General features: G+C 41.6%; 1 protein-coding gene across 7 annotated transcripts in view; it reads left to right on the forward strand.

The window, feature by feature from the left end:
- Positions 1-24,901, forward strand: part of LOC127567011 (ETS-related transcription factor Elf-2-like) — a 105,230-nt gene that overhangs the window by 17,332 nt on the left and 62,997 nt on the right. The window contains exon 2 of one of the 7 annotated variants that reach the window (XM_052009639.1): positions 8,432-8,481. The exons of the other annotated variants lie outside the window; for them this stretch is intronic. The gene's annotated coding sequence lies outside the window, so the exon portion shown is untranslated. The remainder of the gene's footprint in view (positions 1-8,431; positions 8,482-24,901) is intronic. 7 annotated transcript variants of the gene reach the window in all.

Here is a 24,901-nt window from a genome sequence, read left to right on the forward strand (position 1 = left end):
CCTCTTCCAGGTCAACATCCCCGGCACTTGCGTACCTAATTATAGTCATTTTGCTCTGTTGGGCAGGCCATGTCGCTTGCATGTTCAACACCACATCCTGAAATGGATTTCTATCCCCAAGCCTTGTCATGGGAAGAGAGTTCCGGGTGGATAGAAGAAAATAGTCAAGGATGGTCTTAAAACCTCCTTGTAGAAATGAAACTTCCTCACTAACTCATGGGAATTCCTGCCCTCGACCTCCCAAAGAGGAATAGCAGTATTCAGCATGGCTTAGAGAATCTCGAGTGTTGGGAGCCCTGTGTAGAAACAAAGGCAGCACCTCAAAGATCACCCCCACCCCGTCCAGCCAATGAGGCATCTCCAATCCCTCCTTTGTTAAAGTCTGCAGTTCCCACATTGGCCTCGTCCTTTAGAATTCAAGTGGTACCAAGTCATTCTCCATCCCATGGGACCGCCTAAATAGTAGACGGAATCCAGCAACTCGGATTAGAAGTAGGAAAAAGTCAACTGAAGTTGTGCACTGTATAATGTTGCCAAGTGTGCATAACTAACGTTGATTTTGACATTTTAGATACTGTTGAAATGGTAATAGTTCAATTTATTCACAAGTATTGTCAGTGTTAATTCTACTGTTTGATTCGTATTATGCACTTGAGTTAGCTTTGGGTGATAAGGTAAGCAGGGGTATGTATATTCTTACCGTGTTTGTATATCCAATAGGCCACTAATGTTCTATTTCAGCTCCTGGTCCAATGATAAACTGCAGTTGGCTACTTGTAGGACTATTCTCCCAAATGATTCAGTGCCATAGAACTGAGGGAGGGGGAAATAGCTCAACAAGCCAAATGCTGCTTTGTTTCACACCCGTCCCTGGGTGCCAGACAGTAACTAACTGGGGTTGTGCAGAGCACCTGACCTGGGTTCAATTCTGGCTTCTGTCTGTAAGGAGTTTGTACGTTCTCCCTGTGTCTGCGTGGGTTTCCTCCGGGTGCTCCAGTTTTCTCCCACATTCCAAAGACGTACGGATTAGGAAATTGTGGGCATGCTATGTTGGCACTGGAAGTATGGCGACACTTGCGGGCTGCTCCAGAGCACTGTGCAAAAAGATGCATTTCACCATGTGTTTCGATGTACATGTGACTAATAAAGAAATCTTATCTTAAAGTCTCAGGAAGAAATGTGCAGGGAAGGGTGATTCCTGCTTTTTTAGCTCCCAGCTTTGGGTTTTGGTGCCTTTTCCTCAGAAAAAGAGGGAGAAAGGCAAGAAGCAGCAGAAGGTTTAAAAGCATTTGGACAGGTACATGGATAGGAAAGGAATAGAGGGATATGGGCCAAATGCAGGAAAATGGAACTAGTGTAGATGGGCATCTCAGTTGGCGTGGATGAGTCAGACTGAAGGACCTGTTTCTATGCTGTATGATTGTAAGGTTGAAATAAAAAGGAGACAGCAGGAAAGAACGTGAAAGTAGACCACGTGGTAACAAAATGTATAACGATCATGGTAATATGATTTCCAGACGCACATTCTCAGCTCCTCCTCCTGCTAAAGGTCAGTTAAAACCTTAGCACTGTAACTTCTTGATTACCATTTCTTGATTTGCATTGCCCTTTTGCTCTCTTGTCAATCTAGATTTTGCCCCGTGCCTTTGTCTTTTGATCAGAGATCGTCGTAATAACATTTGCGGAGATGATGTGAAGCCTTTTTGTTGTGTTGCCGTATTCTGTGTACAAGAGGTCTCAATGCTGCAGTGTACATTAATGGCAATGTTGGAATGTAATGTGCACAGTCCTGATGTTAATACTGTTCCAAGCAGAGTTGTTTTACCTTTTAGTAAAGTTGGCAGCGCACAACAGTATACGTTAGCAGATATTTATCAGGCTAAATGTTTTTTTGATCAATGAACAGTCAAGTGCTCAATCAGATTTTTTGTTATTGGGTTGCCTGGAGTTTGCTACAATATCATTTTAGTGAAGAAGTCCATTTTGTAAAGTCCTAGATATCCTTGTGCTTGGACAGAAGGGGCAACTTTTCCAATTATTGGAATTGGATGAATTGAGGTGGAGGAAAACTTGATTGAAACTTGTCTTGTTTTATAAGGTAGTAGTTGGCTAGTAATTTAAGAAAAGCTTGTGTCGCTTTAAGCCCAAGTATATATTTGACAGAAGGCATGCAAGTGAGGCTGTTTTTCTGGTTGTGAGTGTTATGAAGGAAATACATTGGCTGGAATCTGGAAAAACTCTAATGCTTCCAGTGGTGTCGTGGGATTTTGTATATTCACTTGAGCAGGCTCACTGTCATTTATTCAAAAGATTGTTGATAATGTAGCATTCCTTTAGCATTGCACTGAACTGTCAAGCTCAATTACACACTTGTACCTTGAGGGGTTTGACTCCTCAGCCTTCCGATGGGCAAGAGTGCTACTAACTAATCCATGAGATTGTCAGGAGTTTTTTTTTCTTCTTTCAACCAGGGAATCTGAGACCAGTCATGGTGTCAGTGCTAAAATTGGTTGCTTAACCTATCACAGATCAGGGTTCAAACCTCAGGACGTTTTTACTGCATGTGTTCATGTACAATGTATTAATCCGCCAAGCCACATCACTTGCTGAATTGTAAGGCCTCCACTCTCTTACTTTAATAATTGGGGAATATTTTTCAAATTTTAAATTCTTGGAAATAAATATTGATTTGTCCAAAAGGAAAAACAACTGTAGATCCTTTAAATGCTCAGCAAGTCAGGCAGTATCAGCAGAGGGAGAAACCGAGTTAATGCGTTGATGACTTAAATGAATATTTCTTGTCTGTATTTACTTTGGAGAAGGACATGGAAGCTAATGAGTTCAGGGGAGGGTATAGTGATATAGTCACCATTACTATGGAGGAGATGTTGGAGGTCTTGAAAGAGAGAAAGGTGGATAATTCCCTAGGTCCTGACCAGGTGTATCCTGGGATGTCTGTGTGTGTATGTCTGTGTGTGTGTGTGTGTGTATATATGTGTGTGTGTATATATAGATATATGTATATGTGGTGTGATTAGTAAGTTTGCAGATGACACTAAAATTGGTGGTATAGTGGACAGTGAAGAAGGTTGTCTAAGGTTACAATGGGATATAGATCAACTGGGAAAGTGGGCAAGAAATTGCAGATGGAAGCTAACTTGGACAAGTGTGAAGTGATATATTTTAGGAAGTTAAACCAGGGCAGGAAATGCACAGTAAATGGCAGGGTCCCGGGGAGTGCTGTTGAACAGAGACACCTTGGAGTACAAGTACATAGTTCCCTGAAAATGGGAACACAAGGAACACCCTGGGTGCGAGGAAGGCAGACTGTCTGCTTGCCTTCATTGGACGAGATATTTAGTCCAAGAGTTGGGACCTTATTACAGTTGTATTTTGTAAAACTATTATATGTGATGAGTATTGTGTGCAGTTCTGGTCACCAAACTACAGCAAGGACGTGATTAAGCTGGTGAGGGTGCAGAAAAGATTCACAAGAATGTTGCCTGGAATGGAAGGCTTGAGTTATCAGGAGACTGGATAAACTGGGTCTGTCATCCTTGAAATGAAGGATACTGAGAGGTGACATGATATATGTATATAGGGTAGATAGCCAGAGTCTGTTTCCCTTAGTAGGGGTGTCTAAAACCAGAAGGTGTAGGCTTAAGGTGAGAGGAAGGAGGTTTAAAGGGAAATTGAGGGGTAATTTTTTCCACACAGTCGTTGATATCTGGAATGAGCTGCCAGAGGAGGTGGTGGAGGCAGGAACAACATTTTAAGAGGCATCTGGACAGGTACTTGAATGAGCAGGGAATAGAGGGATATGGAATTAATGCAGGCAGCGGGATTGCTCTAGGTGGGAATGTTCAGAATTAACACAGTGAGCTTGGAGGGCCTCTTTCTATGCTATACAACTCTGAGCTGTTATCAGAATGTGTTGATTGTTTCCTTTCCCTGCTTCAGTTAGTAAGGCACTACCTGATGTTTACATCATACTGCAATGTACATATTGCTTTTCTTTCCAATATCCTAGACACCAGATACTAAAGAAACCTAGAGACCGTGAGTGTGAGGAAGTAAAGGGTTAAGAAATTGTGACCGTACATATAACTAGTGTAAAAAAAGCACGCTAGCCCCTGACTCAAGACCAGGTGGTAATTACTGTGTCCCGGAACTTGATTGTAAACCAATTATACTAAACAATGAGTGTGATGTTTGTCTTTGTATCTTAGGTGCCTGATCGAAACTTGTATAGCCACATTGACTAAGTGTGCGTGACAAGGACTGTACAAATTAATGTCTGCTCCTTTGTATTGCGGAGACCTCCGATAACGACTCTGAATGAGTGTTAACGAGACTTCTCCCTGGTAGTATACTGCTAGTAAATGCGATTTAACAGAATGAATCCGTGGCACCGCGTAATTTTGCAGCAGGCAGGAGTGGGAACTTAACTTGGGATAACGAGTATACAGAAAGGTCTGAAGTAACTGGTCCTGTGCAAAATCAGCAAAAGCCATGTAGATTAACAGATCTTTGAATTAAATAAATAGTTGGTGAGTCTGGCAGGGAACTTGATATTGGCTTCTGTACAGGGATACTATCTGCCAATTTCCCATTGGTCTGAAATCCCACCTTCTATGAGAGAAGAGACAAAGCAAAGGTCTGTTTCTGGAGATCACCTTGGTGAGTTTTGCAGTTTATTGTTCAAACAGGAGTAATCTTGGAAAATATCACAAATTGCACACTGTGACCCAAGATAGTATATCGCCAAAAATGATATGGTTATTTAAAATTGCATCCTACTTGGGGATTATAAATATGGGCTTATCTAACTTGTTCATTTTAGTTGTTCAAGCAGGCTGCATAATCCACGTTATCAATTGGGCTTGGCAGCCTTTAGTGGGATATGTTAAGTTATGTACTTTTTATCCTTTGCAAATGTTTTGGTTGTCTGCTAGATAAGACATATGTGGAAGTAATCTTATGTATTACCTTGCAGCTCCTGCAACCCAGGTTGAATCCTGATCCTCTGTGCTGTCTGTGAGGAGTTTGCGTTATTTTCTCTGTGACAGCATGGACTTACTCCAGGCGCTCCAGTTTCCTCCCTCATCCCAAAGACGTGTGGCTTGATATGCTAATTGGTCACTATAAATTGTGTACTTGTAAGGCAATCCATTTCTCAGGGTGCATGCTTATTTTACCTATTAATGGTAGACTAAATTGTGTAACAACAGACCTAATCCTGTAAACAAAGAAAAGAGAGAATGGAAATACGATAACCTGAAGGTCTTTGCTGGTTAGATTGAGGTTTATGTTGTAAACTCCAATTTTATACACCACTATTTCATCTGCCTTTGTTTCTATATAATTCCTAACTCAGCACTTTAGAAAAATGGCTGTTCTGGAATGTTTGATTTAACCTTTTCTCTACTAGTTGGTTAACAATAAAAACACACAATTCTGGAACTGCTCAGCATATCAGTCAGCATCTGTGGAGAGGGGGAAAATTAGCTAACATTTCAGGTAAACCTGTGTATGTCTAACCTCCCTCCTCTTCTCTCCCCACAGATGCTGCCTAACTTGTTGAGTATGTTTACCATTTTCTGTTTTCATTCCTGATATCTCCAGTATCTGCATTATTTTGCTTTTGTAGTTGGTTGACCAGTGGGTATAACAGCTGATTGTGGCTCCATTGCTTAAATTCAATGACCACTTTCGGAAAATGCACATGTAAACAGGAGTATCACTAGAGCTTTTCGGAACCATAACCTCTCGTCATCCTGAGCACAACTTAATAGAGACAATGTGGCTTTGTCATTCATTGCAAGTCTGTTTCAAGCTTAATTTGGAAATAAACAACAAACTCTCTATAACTAGTGACACATGTTTTTGTTTATGGATCATTTTTGTTCTCTCTAGCATGTAATGGTGATAATTTATACCAGGCTGCCATTTATTTCTCTTTCTATATCAGGATTGGCTTCTCACTGCACAGTGATTTGGCTTTAATTGTGTTTGAAAGCTCTAAAGTTTAAAACATTACACATTTAGTGCATGATTAAAGGCAGGTCAGCAGCTATTACTCAACTTGACCAGAATTCCATGCTCATCTGCCTCAAGGATAAGTTTGTCCAGATCAGAGAGCAAAGTGAGGACAATGAAATAAATCCTGGCTTTGAGGAAAGGAACATTTCCTAGAGAGCACTTTTTTTTTGGGGGGGGGAGGGGAAACAAGATATGCCTGTTAATTCTAACCAGGCAACGGAAAATGACTTTGTGTTTTTACTTTAGACTGTGACAGAGAGGAGGAGAAAGGGTTCATGAAGCTGGAAGACAAATGTTTTTAACATTATGAAAACCATTACTTTTGTTAGAGTAGCATTCAAGAAATATTCTTTAAAGGCTGTACATCATTGTGGATGTACGGTAAAGTGTCTTTCTTGTTAAGCTTATGGATGTGGCTCTTCTAAATCTTCCCAAATTTTAGTCGGTGAGGGGCTTTGTTAATTTTAAAAACTTTACTAGGTACATAGTGAAGCTGAGCTAACAGATGCTGGGTGTTTAATGCATTGTAACAGCACATCAGAGGATGTGAGCTTGCACTTCTGTGTGTCCACATAGAGTTCTGATGTCCGTTTTTGCTGTTTGTCCATGTATCTTGATTTTCTGACAACTGCAGGAGGAGGCTGTTCAGTACATTTGACCATGTTGACTCCCTAGGGAGCAATCCCATTAATCTATTTCCTCTTATTTCCCTGTAATTTATTCTCCCTCACACAAGCCCATGATCTCTCCTTTGATCTTTTTCACCATTAACTTTCACTAAGCGGTAATTTATAGCAATCAATTAACCTACCAGCTCCAGTTAGGGATAAGGGAGGAAACCAGAGCACCCTGAGGAAACCCATACAGTCACGGAGAAAATGTGCTAATTTTGCACAGGCAACTCCTGTGGTTAGGATTGAACCCAGGTTCCTGGAACTGCGAGGCAGTGGCACTAACTGCTGCCTCGCTGTGTTGCCCTTTAAATCCAGCTTTGTTTACTTATTACAACGAAGGTGGAGGCCATTTGGCCAATCAGGTCCCAAAAATGCATTCTCATCAGTTCCATTTTTCCTCCTTATTTCTCTGTACCCCTGCAGGTTATTCTACCTCACATGAACATAAGTTAACCTTTGATCCTTCTGCCGCCTAGCTACATAATGGGGTAATTTACAGAAGCTAATTAACCAATCACAGTGACGCAAAGTTAGCTGAAGAGATTAAGGTTTCAGAGGGGGTGAAGAAGGGATTTCTCAAAATGATTCTTGGGATGAGGAACTTGAGTTATGTGGAGAAGCTGGGTTTGTTTCCCCCTAGGACTGGGAAAATTGGGAGGAGACCATATAAAGGTGTTTAAAATCATGAAGGGTGTAGATAGAGAAAAAGTAGTTATCAGTGGCAGAGGGGTCAAGAATTAGAAGGCAACAAAACCAACAGTGATGAAAGAACCAAAAGTGACATGAGAAAAAATCTTTTTTTACACAGCAATTGATTAAGATCTGAAATGCACTGTCAGCAGTAATCCTGGAGGTGGATTTTAAGATATCTTTATTAGTCACATGTGCATCAAAACACAGTGAAATGCATCTTTTGTGTAGTGTTCTGGGGGCAGCCCGCAAGTGTCGCCACGCTTTTGGCGCCAACATAGCATGCCCACAACTTCCTGACCCGTATGTCTTTGGAACGTGGGAGGAAACCAGAGCACCCGGAGGAAACCCATGCAGACACGGGGAGAACATACAAACTCCTTACAGACAGCGGCCTGAATTGAACCCGGATTGCTGGCGCTGTAAAGCGTTACGCTAACCGCTACACTACCGTGCCTGCTGAACATTCAATTGCAATGTTCAGAAGGGAGCTGGTTAAGTATCCACGAAGAAGGAATTCACAAGGCTGTAGGAAGAGGGTGGGTGAGTGGTATCAGCTAGACTGCTTTTACAATGAGCTGATACAGATGTCCACATTCCACTGACTGGAACAGGATTGTCTTTCAGATCTCAATCCTGTATTCCTACATGGTGAAGACAACAGATGTAGGGACCCTACGCATTGCTGAGGAAATTAACTGTTTTGGAAAATTAAGAGATAATGTACCAAATAAAATTGCAGAATTTGGGCATTAGATTAGCTGGATCTATTTCTTTACCTTAAACATTTTAACAAGATGAACTTTGTTTTTCTGAAGGTGCTTTGTGGCTAGGACATTAAATTTTTTCTAAATGGGGGAATGGTTACATGAAGATTGATTTCTTTTTTCCATGTATCCTCTATACAGATATGGCCATTGAAAGTTCCCACATCAACCTTCATTCCCAAAATGAGACTAGTTTTAAGCTGAAATGCTGTTTTCCAATATCTGTTTTGTAACTGTCTATTTGCCTTTTGCCCAAAGGAGACAAGATCTTCGTCCTTTAACCCTGAGTTAAATTTAAGAGGTGAAGGGTAAGTTTGTTGATGGACTGTATCCTCAATTCACCTGTAAGCTTTGATTGTATTATAACATTAAGTTGGTAATTTTTTGTTTTGTTTTGCAGTAATGTAGAAAGTTGCTCATTTAAAACTTCCGGTTGTTGGTCACTTTTTTCCATTCCTGTTTTATAATTCTACCATGCTGCTCTAAGTTGTTAGCAATGCTTAACTCAGCTGCACTGAATAGTTTCCACTCTGTGCAGTTTGTAATGAGATTTGTGCTGAGCTCCCAGCCTGATGCTGACCCATTGTGAGCAGAGGCACAATTCAAATGAACTGCTGCAGTTCTCTCAAAACTGTAATTGCTTTAAATCCTATAACAATCTGTTCAAATCTGTAGCTTGTGATCAGATCGTGGAAGGTTTATGACACAGGAGACCATTTGGCCCATTGTGTCTGTGCTGGTAGATGGAATTATTCTGGAGAACTTGATCCATAGCCTTGCAGGTCATGGCTCTTCAAATATACATCCAGGGACTTATTAAATGTGAGTCATTTTACCTCACCCAGCCTTTCACGCAGTGAGTTCCAGCCCCTGCCATCCTCTCAATGAAAAGATCTTTGTCTCATTTTGCTATCTAACCCTTCAACCAATTCCTTTAGTTCTTCGTCCCTCTCTGGTCTTTGATTCCTCAGCTAAAGGGAATAAGTATTCTGCATTTACTTGTTGAAAATCTATCTGGTTGTTCCCTGTGCACTTTGCTGTAAATTTTGTTCGTGTATTGATATGATGCTTATTTCTAAAAAAATTACACAAAAGAATAGTATAGTTCCCATTCATTTAAGGAAAGCCTTTGGGCAATTTTGCAATAAGAATGTCTCAAAGCTACTAAAATTCAGGACAATTGAGTGGAGCAATAGGGCAGATGACTTACAGTGGAATTCATTTTTAAAAGTTGGAGGGACACTTGGTTTTTGCTCTCTAAGGTAATGGCTTTAAATCTGAAAATTGCATAATGCTGAAGCAAAACCTTTTCGTCAGTGAGTGTATCTTATTTAGAAGTTGTCGGTCTGGCCCACATTGCCTGAGAGATGAGCTGAGCCTACACTTCTGCAAACGTTGCTTTAAAATGAGTAGAGTGAGAGTTATCAAGCTACCAATCTTTGTTTACACTCTCCCTGTGAACGCCTGGTGTTTGCTTGATGCATTTCCACAAGGGTGTAGATAATATTGAAGGAATGTGAGGAGATATTTTAATTGTAAAAGAAAATTGTTGGTCTTTTTTTCCCCTTTGTGTTGTAATTCTCGATGCTGGGACTTTGAATGACTGACTGCACTGAAGTTAATACTACTGTTGTATTGTTTCTCTTCAGTAAGATAAAGGGCTGGAGAAATCTCAATCCTGGGGTGATAATGATACAATGGAACAAAACCTTCAGCCAAACAGAGATGAGATGCTGCAAGGTATTAAATGCTTCCAACACAACCTTATTGTATGGAGCTGTGAAAAGAATGCATGGTGCAAATTGGTGTAGAAGAGAGCAGTCTGATGATTATGAGGAGGAGAGGCTGTGAGTGGGAGGACAGCTCTACTGAAGAATTAAGAGAAGTCTGATTTGAAAATGTTCCTCTTAATGGCTTTGAGATGTTGAAGTCTAATGACGAGCACCATATCTGAATCAAATTTAAATACCACATGGTTCTGTTCAATTTCTCATTTATAGATCTGAGGGTTTACAAGCCCGTCACTATAATACGAGATCCCACAGCAGCTTAAAACATTTACTGTAGGTTATTTGAAGGTAAATCAAATACTTCACTTCTCTGTATAAAATAAGTCACTATTATTTCTTCTCCTTCTCCACCCTCTGGATATTTCCCATTGAGTTTGGTTTGTGAGCTGCCAGGGAGAATGTAGCCATGTCCTTGAGATTTGGGAGAGGTCGAAAGAGGGAATGACTGATGCTGGTTTCCATCTGAGTATTTTTCTGGTGTCTTCGGGGACGTGGAGCCATAAAGGAGATCAGCTGCATGCTACTTTGAAGGGAATGCAAAGTATGGATGTGAAGGGAAAGGAAAAATAAACCCAAATCAACAGAAGAAAGCAGTGTTAAATGAGGACTGCAGCTGGAGGTGTGCAGGTGCTTTGTGATAAGCCTGGCAGTGATAAACTAAGTGCACGTGCGTGATCGCTGACGGAACAGATTGGATCAGGCAACGTTGGCAAACAAGTATTTGAAGGTTAATGACAGACTTTGGTAGAGTTGCTATTGTGTTTTGTGACTTATTCAGAGCATCGGCATTGGAATGTGTTCTTGTTCTCAAAGATTGGAATGTGACGTGGAATCTATTTTCAGTTATGTGAACTCTGTACAGTTCTCCCACACTCTCATCCGCTCCTCCCCTTCTCTCCCCTCTTCTGTGGGTGTGATGCTGTCATTTGTTTAAATCGTCGTATGTAATTGTAGATGGGTGATGGGGAAATCAGGCTGGAGTTTTTGGGCATGCAAAAGAGAATCTGTTACAGGGAAATGGGACTGATAGGGTGGTCTGAGAACTGGCATAAACTTGATGGGCAGTAACCTCCAATGTTGTATGTGAATATTAGGTTACAGTGACCGTCACTGTGCTTTTCAGCAACAAGGGGAAATGGAGCTGGGACTGATCCTGGTGTTGGTCAGTCTCCACATGCACTTTATTTTAGCAGTGATCTGTGGACAGCAGTCAGGAGTAGGTACCTCACTTCCTGCTAGTACTAAATTGTCAGCTGAGCTTTGGAGCTAGTTTGGTGCATGGATTGACTGTGAGGTTACCTTGTTTGCATAGTTTGTTAATTTACTCCTTAAGGCACATAGATGTTTGAATGGGAACTTGCTCACTTCATTGGTCACAGTGCAGTTTTTTTTAACCATTAATCCTCGCTTAGGTTATTTTTTTCCCTACTTCGTCAGAACGCAAGAGTCTTCAACCCCCACTTCGACGAGCAGAAAATCAGGCATTTGTGTTCAGTGCAGAGGGAGTGGTGCTGTCTCAGAGGAGGCATTTAACTGAGGCCTATCAGCTCAGAAAAATGTCACTCCCTGATGAAGAGTAGGAGAGCTCTCCTCATTGTCCAGGGTACTTCTTGCTTCTTAGCTAATATCTTCAGAAACTTGGGTTATCCGATCATTGTCACATTTCTGTTCGTAAGACCTGGCTGTGCAACAGTATTGATGTTTCTTGCATTGCACTGGTGATTACAGGTCAAAAATAGTTAAAGCGGTTTTAAAGTCCTGAGGTCACGAAAGATGCTGTGTTAACAATTTTTAAAGATCATTTTGTATTGTCAACCTCGGCTCAGATTCAGAAAGGTCACGGATTCGGAGATCTGAGCATGCAATCCTGTTTGACTTGGCACTACAGTACTGTGGCAGTTGTGCATCGCATCATTGGAGGTGCTACTTTGAATGTACTCCCTAGGGTAGGTGTGAAAGATTCTACAACGTTATTTCATAGCACCAGAGATCTGATCAATATTTATTTCTCAACCAGCATTGACCAATCAGTGATTAACTGGTCATTGCTGCTTCTGGGATTTTGCTGTGGGCAAGTTTGCTGCTGCATTTACCACACTGCACAGTGACAAATGAAAAGTGTGCACACTGAGAAAAAGGCAGGTTGGAAATGAATACCTCAAATATAAAGTAAGCTCTTGTAGGGCCAAACTAAAAATATATAGATGGGTTATGCTGGAAAGGGAGAAACATTTTTTGCTTTGGGCTTCAAAACAAGAATATTGAAGTGTATTGGTGGCTTAGAGACTTCATGAGTGGGAGATGTCAAAACTTCAGAGTTTAACAAACAACAATGAAATTGTTAGCTTACAGCAGGTCGGGCTGATCTCGTGTAATGAAAGCATTTTTCTTTTGACCTTATTTCTGGCTGGTTTCCCAAAAGCACAAGAGCGTTTGAGCTCCGTGAAACTTAATGTGCACCAAACCCCACTTGCCTTTCACTCACTTGATCTACCTTGGGTTTTGGTTAGGCAATGGCTTAATTTTAAAAATTTCATTCTTGTTTACAAATCCTTCTGTGGCTTTGCCACTCATTGTCTCTAGCAGTCAATCACTTCAATTATCTTTGACAGTTCAGTGATGGCCTTTTGGTTGTCCACCATTAGCCACCAGCTCTTTAGTTGCCAGGGTCCCAAGCTCTGAAAATTTTCTCCCTTAACTTTCTGCATCTTGCCTCTTTTTCATTCCTCAAGATGCTCCTATAACTTATGATACACTTTGGTTATCTACTTTAACATCTTTCTAAATGTGTCTTAAGTGCCAAACCATGTGTGATGGGCTTTGAGATGCTTTGCCATGTAAGAAGAACAATGTGCAAATACTTGATATTGTTCTGAAGGTTTTTAGCTAAACTCCTTTGAGTATTATGCTTGGGTTTGAGAGGGTGTTGCTATTAAGCCATTGCAGCTGCTGGGCATTGGGATGTCATGGTCCATATTGGTACCAATGACAGATTAAAAAAGGAGTTTCTACAAGCTAAACATATGGATCTAGGGAAAAAATTGGAAAAACTGAGACATCGAAGGTAGTAATCTGAGGATTACTGCCAGTGTCAAGTGCTAGTCAGAGTAGAAATAATAGGATATATCAATGAATATGTGGCTGTAGGATTGGTGTAAGGGGAAGGGATTCCAATTCCTGGGACACTGGAACTGGTTTTGAGGGAGGTGGGACCAGTTCAAATTGGATGAGCTGCACCTGGGAATGATATCCTGGGTAAAGCTCTGTTGGGAAGGGTTTAAACTAATTTGGCAGGGGGTTGGGTATCTATGTAAGGAGACAAAAGGAAGGTGAAGCAAGGGATAGAAGAGCAATTGAGGATGAGAAAGAAACAAGGTTGTTGTGTTAAAAAGAGATGAACCTAAAGGTTTTGTGTCTTGATGTATGGACCATTCACCATAAAGTGGATGAATTAATGGGATTATTGAGATGTGGTTGCAGCAGGAACAAAAGGGAGCTGAAGCTAAAGGATAATAATATTTAAGAAGGCAAAAAGGAAAGGGGTGTGGGGTAATATTTGTTAGATTAATGCAATAATGAGGGGGGTATTAGCTCTGATGTGCATTGTGTATGGGTGGAACTGAGTACCAAGGGGCAGAAAGCATTAGTGGGAGGTGTGTACAGACCTCTGCCAACCCCTCCCCAACAGTAGTGGTGATGTTGGGCATGGCATTAAATGAGGAACTGGAGATGCATACACTAAGGGTATAACTGTAATCATGGGTGGCATTAACTTGCACATTAGATTGGACTAATCAAATTAGTAACAATACTGTGAAGAAGGAATTCCTGGAGTGTATATGGAATGGTTTTAAGACTGATATAGGATGAAACCCATGAGAGAGCAGGCCATACTACAGTGTGTACTGTGTAATGAGAGAGGATGAAGCAGTAATCTTACTGTGCAAGGCCCCTTGGAAAGGAAGGACTAAGCATGCATTAAATTCTTCTTTAAGATGAACAATGAAATAGTTGATTCTGCCACAAGGGTCCTGAGTCTAAATACAGGAATTAGAATGGTATGAGGTGAAACTTGGCTAAGGAGGATTGGGGAATGTTACTTATGGGGTTGACAGTGGATTGGCAGTGGCAAACATTTAAGGAGCATGTGAATGAACGGCAACAAATGTGCATTCCTATATGGGACAAAAATAAGATGGAGCATGGCTCAACTAAATTGTTGAGTCACTTCCAGCAAGGGAAATCTTGGGTGGTATTAAGATACAAGGAGGAGACACACATAGGTCAGAGAGTCACAGAGCTGTACAGCACAGAAATGAGCCTTTTGGCCCAACTTTTTCATGCTGACTATGATGCCTATCTACACTAATCCCATTTTCCCCACATTTGGCCCATATTCTTCTGCACCTTTCCTGTCCAAGTATCTACGTATCTAACCAAATGCCGTTTAAACACTAATTGTATCTGCCTCTGGTCACCTCCCTCTGTATGGAAGAACTATCTCCTTGCTTTAAATTTCTCCCGTCATCTTAAACTTATGTCATCTGCTTTTTAGAGTTCCCCACTCTAGGAGAAAGATTCATAACTATCTACCACATCCACACATCTCCTAATTTTATGAACTTCTGAGATCAAACCTCCCCCTGCCTCCTGAAAAAAGCAGCAAACACAAGGTCTGGGAACAGTTTAGAACAGAGCAGAGGAGGACAAAGGGTTTAATTAAAGGGAGGAAAGAGAGTATAAGAGTAAGATTACTGAAAAGTAAAAACTGATAGTAAATAGATATGTAAAGCAAAAAAATGAACAGTGAAGATAAATTTAGGCCCCTTAAAGTCAATAATGGAACTTATAATGGAGAATAAAGAAATGGTAGACCAAATACTTTGGGTCCATCTCCACAGAGGGTGCTGGAAATAACCTCCCAGAAATGTTAAGTAACCCAGGGACTAGTGAGAGGAAGGAACTACAAGAAATCAGTATTGGTGGAGAGGTGGTTTGGGGAGAATTGATGGGATTGAAGTTCAATAAATCTCCAGGGCCAGGTAGTCTGCATCCCAGAATACATAAACTGGCCTGGGAATAGTGGATGTGGTTATTTTCTAATGTTCTTTGGAGTCTGTATTATTTCTCTTCGATTGGGTAGTGGCTGATGTAACTTAATTATTTGAAAAAAGGAGGGAGAGGTAAAACAGGGAATTGAGTCTGGTTAGTCTGACATCGGTATTGGGGAAAATGCTAGGGTTAATGATGTAATAGTTAATTATAAATAGAAACAATTTGGAAAACAGTGACAGGATTCATCAAAGTCGGCATGGATTTACAAAAGGGAGATTGCACTTGACAAATTTTAATGGATTTTGTTGAGCATGTAACTCATTGAGTGGATGGGGAAGGCCAGTGGATGTGGTGTATTTGGAGTTTGAAAAGGCTTTTGACAAGGTCCCACATAAGAGAATGTGTATAGAATTAAAGCACAGGATTGTGGATGATATACTACTGTGGAAAGAGAACTAGTTGCCAAATGGGAGACGAGGAATAGGAATAAATGCATCCGATTGCGAGTGGCAGATGGTGACTAAAGGCTGGACTGCAGGGCTCGGTGCTTGGACCCCAGCTATTTACGATATGTTATTAATGATTTGGATGAGGGAGTTAAATACATATCCCACAAAACTGGGTGGGAATGAGAGCCCTGAGGAGGATGCAGAAAGGTTGCAGAGTAATCTGGATAGATGGAGTGAGTGAGCAAAAATATGGTAGATGCAGTACAATGCAAATAAATGTAGTTATCCACTGGTGGGAAAAACGGGAAATCAGATTATTACCGAAAAGTCAAGAGATTAGGGAAAGTGGAGATGCAGTGAAACCTGGTGTCCTTATGCACCAATGACAGCAGTCAGTTAAGACGGCAAATGATACGTTGCCCTCACTGTGAGAGAAATTGAATAAGCAGGAGGGACATCTTACTGTCATTATACAGGGCCTTGGTGGTAAGACCACACCTTGAGTACTGCATGCAGTTTTGGTCTCCTTACCTATGGATAGAGTACAGTGAAATTTCACCAGGCTGATTCCTGGGACAGTAGGATGGATGTGAAGAAAGAATGGGACAATTAATCTTATTCACTAAAGTTTAGAGAATTGACAGAGTCCCTTGTTGAACATTATAAAATCCTGATGAGACTGGACAGATTAGATGCAGGAGAGATGTTCGTAACAATAAGGAAGTTGAGAAACTGGCTAAAGCCTAAGGTTACAATGTAAGCCATTTAGGACTGAGGTGAGGAGAATTTTTTTTCACCCAAAGAGTGATGACTTTGTGGAATTCCCTACCACAAGTGAGAATAAATCATTAAAGACAGAGTTAGGTGGTGTACAAATGAGTAAAAGAGATCATGAGATCCAGGAGGAAATTGGGGATAGGAAGCTGTGATCACATTGAATAGTGGAGTAAGCTTGAAAGGCTGTATGGCTTATTCCTGCTCTTACTTTCTATGTTTCCATACTTTTCTTCCTTTTTTTTTTGTTCTCTTTAAACTGGTAAATTCTGACGTGGGAGAAGCCCCACATACAAGGCTGATCTTGTCTGTCTCTCTGATCACAATCCAATAACATCTTTGTCTCTGGTTTGATATTAAGTATGGTCAGAGTGCAATCTATGAAATGTCTTGCATCATTTTGCTTTGTTAGGGGATATGTATATATCCATGTTCCATTTGTTGTCTGTGACCCTCTCTTCATCCAAAGGCCATAGAGGCTAATTGGGCTCGACGACTGTGGCAGATAGCCAGCGAAGAACCGTTGGCTGCTATCACTCAGGGGGAAAAAAGGACTTGTTTTTATATAGAGGCTTTCATGACCTTGGGATGCTTCTGAGCACTTTGCAAACCAACTACACTTGAACAAAGTATTTAATTGTCTGCAATATAGAAAGCACTTTATGTGGATTGTTGAGGTTCCAAGTGAAGGGAGCTGAATATCCTTTTTTTGGTTTAAATGTGGTTACATGCATGACATTTTATTTGCCATTATCGCTGCCTTGTCTGCTGGTACTGTGTACAGAATGATATATAATACTGACTCTAGAGATATGGGCCATTGATTTCTTCAGTGGAATGGCAGTTTCAGTGTTTAAGCAGTCATTTCATATTTCTGGCTAAATAACTGAATTGCATATGCTGTAAAATTTCAAATGTAAACTGGTATGTATTTCACTCTCAACAGTGTTACTGAATAATGCTTAATGTATATGGTTATCAAAAGCTTTTGTTATTTAAGTTGTAGTTTAAGTTTCCTAATTTTAGGTCAGCTGGACAATATTGAAGTATTACTGGTTTAAAGTGGATCACTAACTTGAAAGGTAAAAAATTACAGATGCTGGAAATTTGAAATAGCAGAAAATGCTGGAAATACTCAGGGCATCACTGGAGAGGGAAATGGCTTTATTTCCACTGTTTCTCACTCCACAGATGCTGTTTGACTTGAGTATTTATGGTGTTTTTTTTTCAACATTAATTTGGGGTGCAGGAAAGCAGATGTGGACCGATTTAAGTCCTATAATGGAGTTTGTCTAAAATTCCTTTGAGTGGGATTGCATTTACATTTACAACTGTTACAAAGGTGACAAGTGAACTGACTTGCAGAGCTGTCAGGGAAGTCCACTTCTCTAAGATTGCACTTCAAAATAGGAAATGACTTTTATCACCATTAAGCTTCTTTGATAAGTTATTCTCCTTGGGTAGGATATCTGCCTATCTCCAGTATGGGGTGCACTTCGTGGTCACTTAATGCACTACCACAGCTATTGTCTAATAACTAAATATCTGTAGTTAATAAAGCAAATTCAGTTTGGTAATTTGCCAGCTATAGCAGCCCAACATCAGCTACAATCATTGGCTTCTATTCTCACTCTTGAGGTAGCTTGGTTTGTCCTAGCTTATCTGAAAGAGTTGGCTTGTCTTGTTGCAGGATAGAAGAGTGATTAGCTGTTGCTTTCCTTATACCTCTTGGACCAAGCTTTTGGTCACCTGTCCTAATATCTCCTTGTGTAGCTTGGTGCTGTATTTTGCCTGGTACTGTTTCTGTGAAATGCTTTGAGATTTTATGTTAAGGATGCTAGGTGTTGCTGATTTGGAGCAGCATTGGAGAAATCCTTTACTGCATGGTTGCTTTCTTGGATGATGGGAGAGCGTTTTGAGAAAAGTTGGTGAGTGCCTGGAAGTGAACACTGCAATCATTGGAAAACTAAAACTGAAGTATGTAGGAATGTCTTCTTGCAGAACGTGGTGAATGTCTGGAATTCTTGAGGATTGTAGAATCTAGATCATTAGTATTTAAAGAAGAGGCAGATGAGTGGAAGATCGGGGAATTGCGGGCTGTGGGGAACTGGCAGAGAAGAGGAGTTGAGGCTTGGGGCAGATTAGCCATTATCAAAGTGAATGGTGGGACTAGTTGGCCCACTTCCGCTGCTGTATCCTTGCGTTCATGTGAACATCCTGTTTGTTTGGCCAAGGGAGGGGATGTATTGATGTGGCAGCCGTAGATGGCTGGGCTTCTGCCCTGAGGTGTTCCTGCAGTGAAATCCTGACTGAGATCGCTAGCTCGCACATTCTAAATTGCCATCTTTTTTTCTGCTAGGTGTAATTTCTGAGTGGAGAGTTGGTTTATTATTGTCACGTGCACTGAAATACAGTGAAACAAGAATCTTTTCCCTCAATGGTCGGATCTTGTGCTGATCAGCTGGCAGAAGTATTTGTGGACATATTTAACCTCTCCCTGCTTCAATCTCAGGTTCCCACCTGTTTTAAGAAGACCACTATCATCCCAGTACCAAAGAAAAGCAAGGTTACATGCCTCAGTGGCTCTGACATCCACCATCATGAAGTGCTTTGAGAGGTTGGTCATGGCACGCATCAACTCCAGCCTCCCAGACAATCTTGACCCACTGCAATTCGCCTATCGCTGAAACAGGTCTACAGTGGATGCCATCTCTCTGGCCCTACACTCAGCTCTGGAGCATCTAGACAGTAAAGACACCTACATTAGACTATTGTTTATTGACTACGGCTCTGTCTTCAATACAATAATCCCAAGCAAGCTTGTCACCAAACTCTGAGACCTAGGACTCAACACCTCCCTCTGTAACTGGATCCTTGACTTTCTAACCAACAGACCGCAATCAGTGAGAATAGGCAGCAATACCTCTGGCACGATTATTCTCAACACTGGTGCCCCACGAGGCTCTGTCCTCAGCCCTCTACTCTACTCCCTATACATTCATGACTGTGTGGCCAGATTCTGCTCTAACCCCATCTACAAGTTTGCAGATGATACCACCGTGGTAGGCCGTATCTCAAACAGCGATGAGTCGGAGTACAAGAAGGAGATAGAGAGCTTAGTGGCATGGTGTCATGATAACAACCTTTCCCTCAATGTCAACAAACCAAAAGAGCTGGTCATTGACTTCAGGAAAGGGGGCGGTGTACATGCACCTGTCTACATCAACGGTGCTGAGGTCGAGAAGGTTGAGAGCTTCAAGTTCCTGGGAGTGAACATCACCAACAGCCTGTCCTGGTCAAATCATGTAGATGCCACGGCCAAGAAAGCTCACCAGCACCTCTACTTCCTCGGGAGGCTAAAGAAATTCGGTTTGTCCCCTTTGACTCTTACCAACTTTTATCAATGAATCATAGAAAGCATCCTATCTGGATGTATCATGGCTTGGTGTGGCATCTGCTCTGCCCAGGACCGCAAGAAGCTGCAGAGAGTTGTGGACACAGCCCAGCACATCATGAACTCCAACCTCCCCTCCTTGGACTCTGTCTTTACCTCTCGTTGTCTTGGTGAAGCAGCCAGCATAATCAAAGACTCCTCCCACCCAGGACATTCTCTCTTCTCTCCTCTTCCATCGGGTAGAAGATACAGGAGCCTGAGGGCACGTACCACCAGACCTAAGGAGAGCTTCTACCCCACTGTGATAAGACTATTGAACGGTTCCCTTATACAATGAGATGGACTATGACCTCACGATCTACCTTGTTGTGACCTTGCACCTTATTGCACTGCACTTTCTCTGTAGCTGTGACACTTTACTCTGTACTGTTATTGCTTTTACCTGTACTATCTCAATGCACTCTGTACTAACTCAATGTAACTGCACTGTGTAATGAATTGACCTGTACGATCGGTATGCAAGACAAGATTTTCACTGTACCTTGGTACAAGTGACAATAGTAAAACCAATACCAAAAGCTTTGTTTTGCATACTCTCAAGACATCATTCCATATGTAAATAAACTGAGGTAGTACCAAGAAAAAAGAATAATAGAATGCAGAATATAGTGTTACAGTTACAGAGAAAGTACAGTACAGGTAGGCAGATAAGGTGCAAGGGCCATTACGAAGTAGATTGTGAGATCAAAAGTTCCTCTTTATCGTACAAGAGGTTCATTCAAGAATCTTGTAACAGCAGGATAGAAACTGTCCTTGTTCCTGCTGGTATGAATTTTTAAGCTTTTGTATCTTCTGCCCCATGGAAGGGGGGAGAGGAGAGAATGTCTGGGGTGGGAGGGGTCTTTAATTATGTTAGCCGCTTTCCCGAAGCAGCAGGAAGTGTAGACAGAGTCAATGGAGGGGAGGCTAGTTTTTGTGATGGACTGTGCTGTGTTCACAACTCTGCAATTTTTTGCTGTATTGGGCAGAGCAGTTGCCATACCAAGCTGTGATGCATACAGATCAGGTGCTTTCTATGGTGCATCTGTAAAAATTGGTGAAGGTCAACGGGGATGTGCTGAATTTCCTTTGCCTTCTGAGGAAGTAGAGTTGCTGGTGTGCTTTCTTGGCCATAACATCTACGTGGTTGGATCAGGACAAATTGCTGGTGATGTTTACACCTAGGAACCTGCATTATCCATTGATATTCATTTACTGCAATTTTATCAGGGCTCCTTTGCACTCAGTCAAATGATGCTCTGATGTCAAGAACACCTTGCCTCTGGAGGTCCACATTTGGACCAGGCTGTAGTGAGGTTTGGAACTGAGTGTTGCTGACAGGATCCAAGCTGAGCACCAGTGTGCATGTTATTGGTCAGGGTCACTTGATGACACTGTCGATGGCATCACCTTTCAAGTTGTTGATGAAATGTGTCAGATTTTAATTGGCTAGGTTGGAATTGTCCTCTTTGTGAAGGGGGCAATTTTCTACATTAGCGGTTGGATGTCAATGTTGCAGCTGAACTGGAACAGCTGGCTAGAGTTGCATGTGGTTCAGGAGTTGAAGTTGTCAATCTTCATTGCGTTTTGCATCTTACGCTTGATATCACATAGAGTGAATCAAATTGGCTGGATTCTGCGAAGGTGTTAGAGTTCAAGATGGCACTCCTGGGGAATGACAGTTCAAGACTGGTGAATTTGAACTTGTGACTCTGGATCATTCGTCCAGGTATCTGGAAAACTTATTGGAATGGAACAGTGCCTGATAACTGTTGAAAAAATAATTTGATTTTGAAGTTGAAAATTGCCCAGCCCTGTGAATCCATTGAAGTTTTTGTGCTTTGGACAGATGGAGTGCATTGAATGTGTTGATCTTGCTGTCTTGCATTCCTGTATGTACTGTTTTATCACATTGGGCAATGTTCTGTGTAAACTGTATGTTAGTCTTTCAAAATGCTTAGCACTCCTGTCTTTCTAGTGCCAGTTAGTGAGCTCATGCAGAGAGCTCTTGTGTAGCACATGCCCGAGTTTTCCGTGATCATAGACACAAAGTGATAGTCACAGTCACAGTTGCTATACCTTCTGAACTGCTTTGCTTAAATCAGTGATTTCCAAGCTCTTCATTCTGTGTCCACTTCTTTCAGGGAAATACCCCCAGCACCCCTTCTCCTCAATGCCCATGCAACTGAGAAACAATGAATCGAAAGTATTTGTTTATATATGGAAAAATAATGGAAGACCAAATACTTATTTAAAATCACCACACCTTTTGGCTCACCCATTTTGCTGACGGTCTGTACCTGGGTTAGTTTAACCTCAAGGTCAGACACTAGCTGCTTGAAATGCCGTCTGTAACCCACTATGTTACTTATCGGTGCTATGAATGAGGAGCAGTACCCACTACCCAAGGGGTTTCTTGATTAATGGTTGTTCTGGTGTCTTTTAACAGTAATGATGATTTCAGCCAATACAGTAAAAATCAGATAATCCTGCATCCTATTGTTCATAAATCAAGGTAGTTCAGCATCTGACTTGCTCATTAGTTCGGAGTGTGAGCTGGGGTCCAGGATGCGAGAGGGGTGAGCATCAATGGCCAGGTGTCTAGAGTGTGGCTGGGGCAGGGTCTGAGGTGTGGGGAGGGTTTTTCTGGGGGGGAAGAATTGACCTGATGGGCAAGGAAGGAACTGCTGCCATAGAGGTAACTAGACAAACGGCTTTCATTTTTGAGTGACAAATCATTTTGCAGCACGTTGGAGGAGAGGCTGGAGTGAGAAGCAGAGGGTTGAAGGAGGCAGATGGCTGTGGAGAAAAGAAGTTGCCAGTTATTTTTGCTTTCTTGGATGATTCTTGGGTCATGAGTGGTTTTGTTAAAAGATCGAAGACCTGGATTACTGAACTAGGGAATTTTGAGCATTCTGTCCTGAACTTGAGGCAGTGACTATGGGGGCTAATTACAGCAAAGGTTTTGCTGAGATGGGAGCATCCAAGGTGAGAGAGTGCTTCAGCTGCAGTCAAAGGATAAACAGTTAAGGGAGTTTATGCTGGGTGGGCAGCAAAGAAAGTGTGTCAGAGGAGCTGGGGGGTGGGGAATACAGGGAAGTCTCCTTGACTGTTGTTGAGAAGAAAAAGGGCATTCTGAAGGGAAATTCAGAATGTGACGGTAATTGCTGCTCTCTTGACAAAGTGGGACAGAAAGGAGGTCTGTTGTCAGTGGGTGTTAGGGGAAGGATTGAGGAGTGGAGGAACTAACGTGATTGGCCAGCAGGAAAGGAAGGAGACGAGAGAGTGGCCCAGGAGGGTTTTAAGAAACAAATGGGCTGTGGTCTTAACTGGAAGCCCATATCTGCATATGAATTGACACTGAGGAAATTTGAGTCAGAGGCTCGTGAAGAAGGTTGGGAACTTGTGCCCTGATAGTAAAACAGCACAAACAATGGAAGGAGGACATGGCTCACAAACTACCCAACTGCCCGTCCCATCCAGGCGTATTGGAAGAGTACAAGGTTCCCACATTGACCTTGTCAGTCACCTCAGATCATACCGACCTGGATGCACCAAGTTGTCCTATATCTCAACGGACTATAACTGAGAATAAATAGAGAGGAGATAATTTGAAAGAGCCCAGCGTTAAAACGTGACTTGATGTGGGATGAAGCCAAATTGCAGAAAAGGTGGTGTCAGCTTGGATCATTGAAGAACCCAGTGAAGAGAAGTTTCAGAAAGCGAGCGAGTCCATAAGCTCTTTGAAGGATAGGGCAGGCACGGTAGTGTAGTGGTTAGCGTAACACTATTACAGCGCCGGCGACATGGGTTCAATTCCGACCACTGTCTGTAAGGAGTTCGTATGTTCTCCCCGTGTCTGTGAGTTTCCTCCCACATTCCAAAGAAGTACGGGTTTGGAAGTTGCAGGCATGCTATGTTGGTGCCAGAAGCGTGGTGACACTTGCAGGCTGCCCCCAGAACACTATGCAAAAGATGCATTTCACTGTGTGTTTTGATGTGCGTATGACTAATAAAGAAATCTCATCTTATCTGAGGAGCAACTGTTGGGGTTCATCCAGTTTAAAATAAGGGACCTGAGAGGACGTTGAGCATAAGTCAGCAATGTATTGCCAATGTTTTTAAATGTCAAAGGGTTTGTTCTTGAATTTTTTGGTTAGGATGCTTGTAGTGATCGTAGTGGAGGCAGTCAGCTGGTTTCTAATAACTGTTGTTCAATCGTTGGAATATCACTGTCAATTTATGGACAATTTGATTGCTCCTGTAACTATGTTTATCTGCTTTTAACTACATCCCTTTCTAATTTTAAATGGGCTTCTTGGAATTGAACATTGTTGGGGCTGGGTGTTCAAAGTGGTCTCAAATAAAGTTCCTTGTGACTAAGCAGGAATGGGTGTAGCAATTCCTGCATTTTTTGTTTCTTTTTTTAAAAAAAACACAAGCCCACAGTTTAAAATTATATTACATTCCATACTTGAGGCCAGTGGTGAATATTGGATATTTCTAAAATTATCACAGTTGGGGCGCATGATTTTAACCCTGCAATGAGATTATATTTCACTTTTAGAGAAACAAAGGACTGCAGATGCGGGAATCTAGATGAAAAATACTATGATGCTGGAGGAACTCAGCAGGCCAGGCTGCATCTGCGGAGAATAGCAGATGGTCAACATTTCGGGTCAGGACCCTTCCTGCTTTTCTCCACTGATGCTGCCTGGCCTGCGAGTTCCTCCAGCATCGTAGTAAATTTCACTTTTTATTTACCTCTTTTGTGTAACGTTTCCAATTAAGGTAGCTAACAATTACCTGTAGCGTTCTGCTATGTGCTATAACCTTTCATGGTACTTTAGTTTTTGATCTGCAATCAAGAAACTGTGACATTTATCATTTGCCACTTGTCACATCAAGTGTAAATGCTACAGATAATACCCAGGTAAGCCTGGAGGTGGTCAAGCCAGTGTTACATGTACAGTGAGGGCAATACCAGTTGTGTTGGTAGGATTGCTGAATAGAATTCAACCATGCAAAAGAAATAATTGAACTTTGTCTCCTTGTCTTGACCCTTTTTATGGTATTTCTGTGATCACAAAGCAAGAAAAAAAGTACACGTAGCTAACGCAGCTTCTCGCGAAATTATTTTAAGGACTTTTTTAAAGAAACCATGAAAATAGCAGTCTCAAGCTTTTATGGAAAATAGCCTGAAGCTTGTGTTAAATAACATGTGGCA

The sequence above is a fragment of the Pristis pectinata genome, chromosome 2, assembly GCF_009764475.1.
Source record: "Pristis pectinata isolate sPriPec2 chromosome 2, sPriPec2.1.pri, whole genome shotgun sequence".
Taxonomy (NCBI): domain Eukaryota; kingdom Metazoa; phylum Chordata; class Chondrichthyes; order Rhinopristiformes; family Pristidae; genus Pristis; species Pristis pectinata.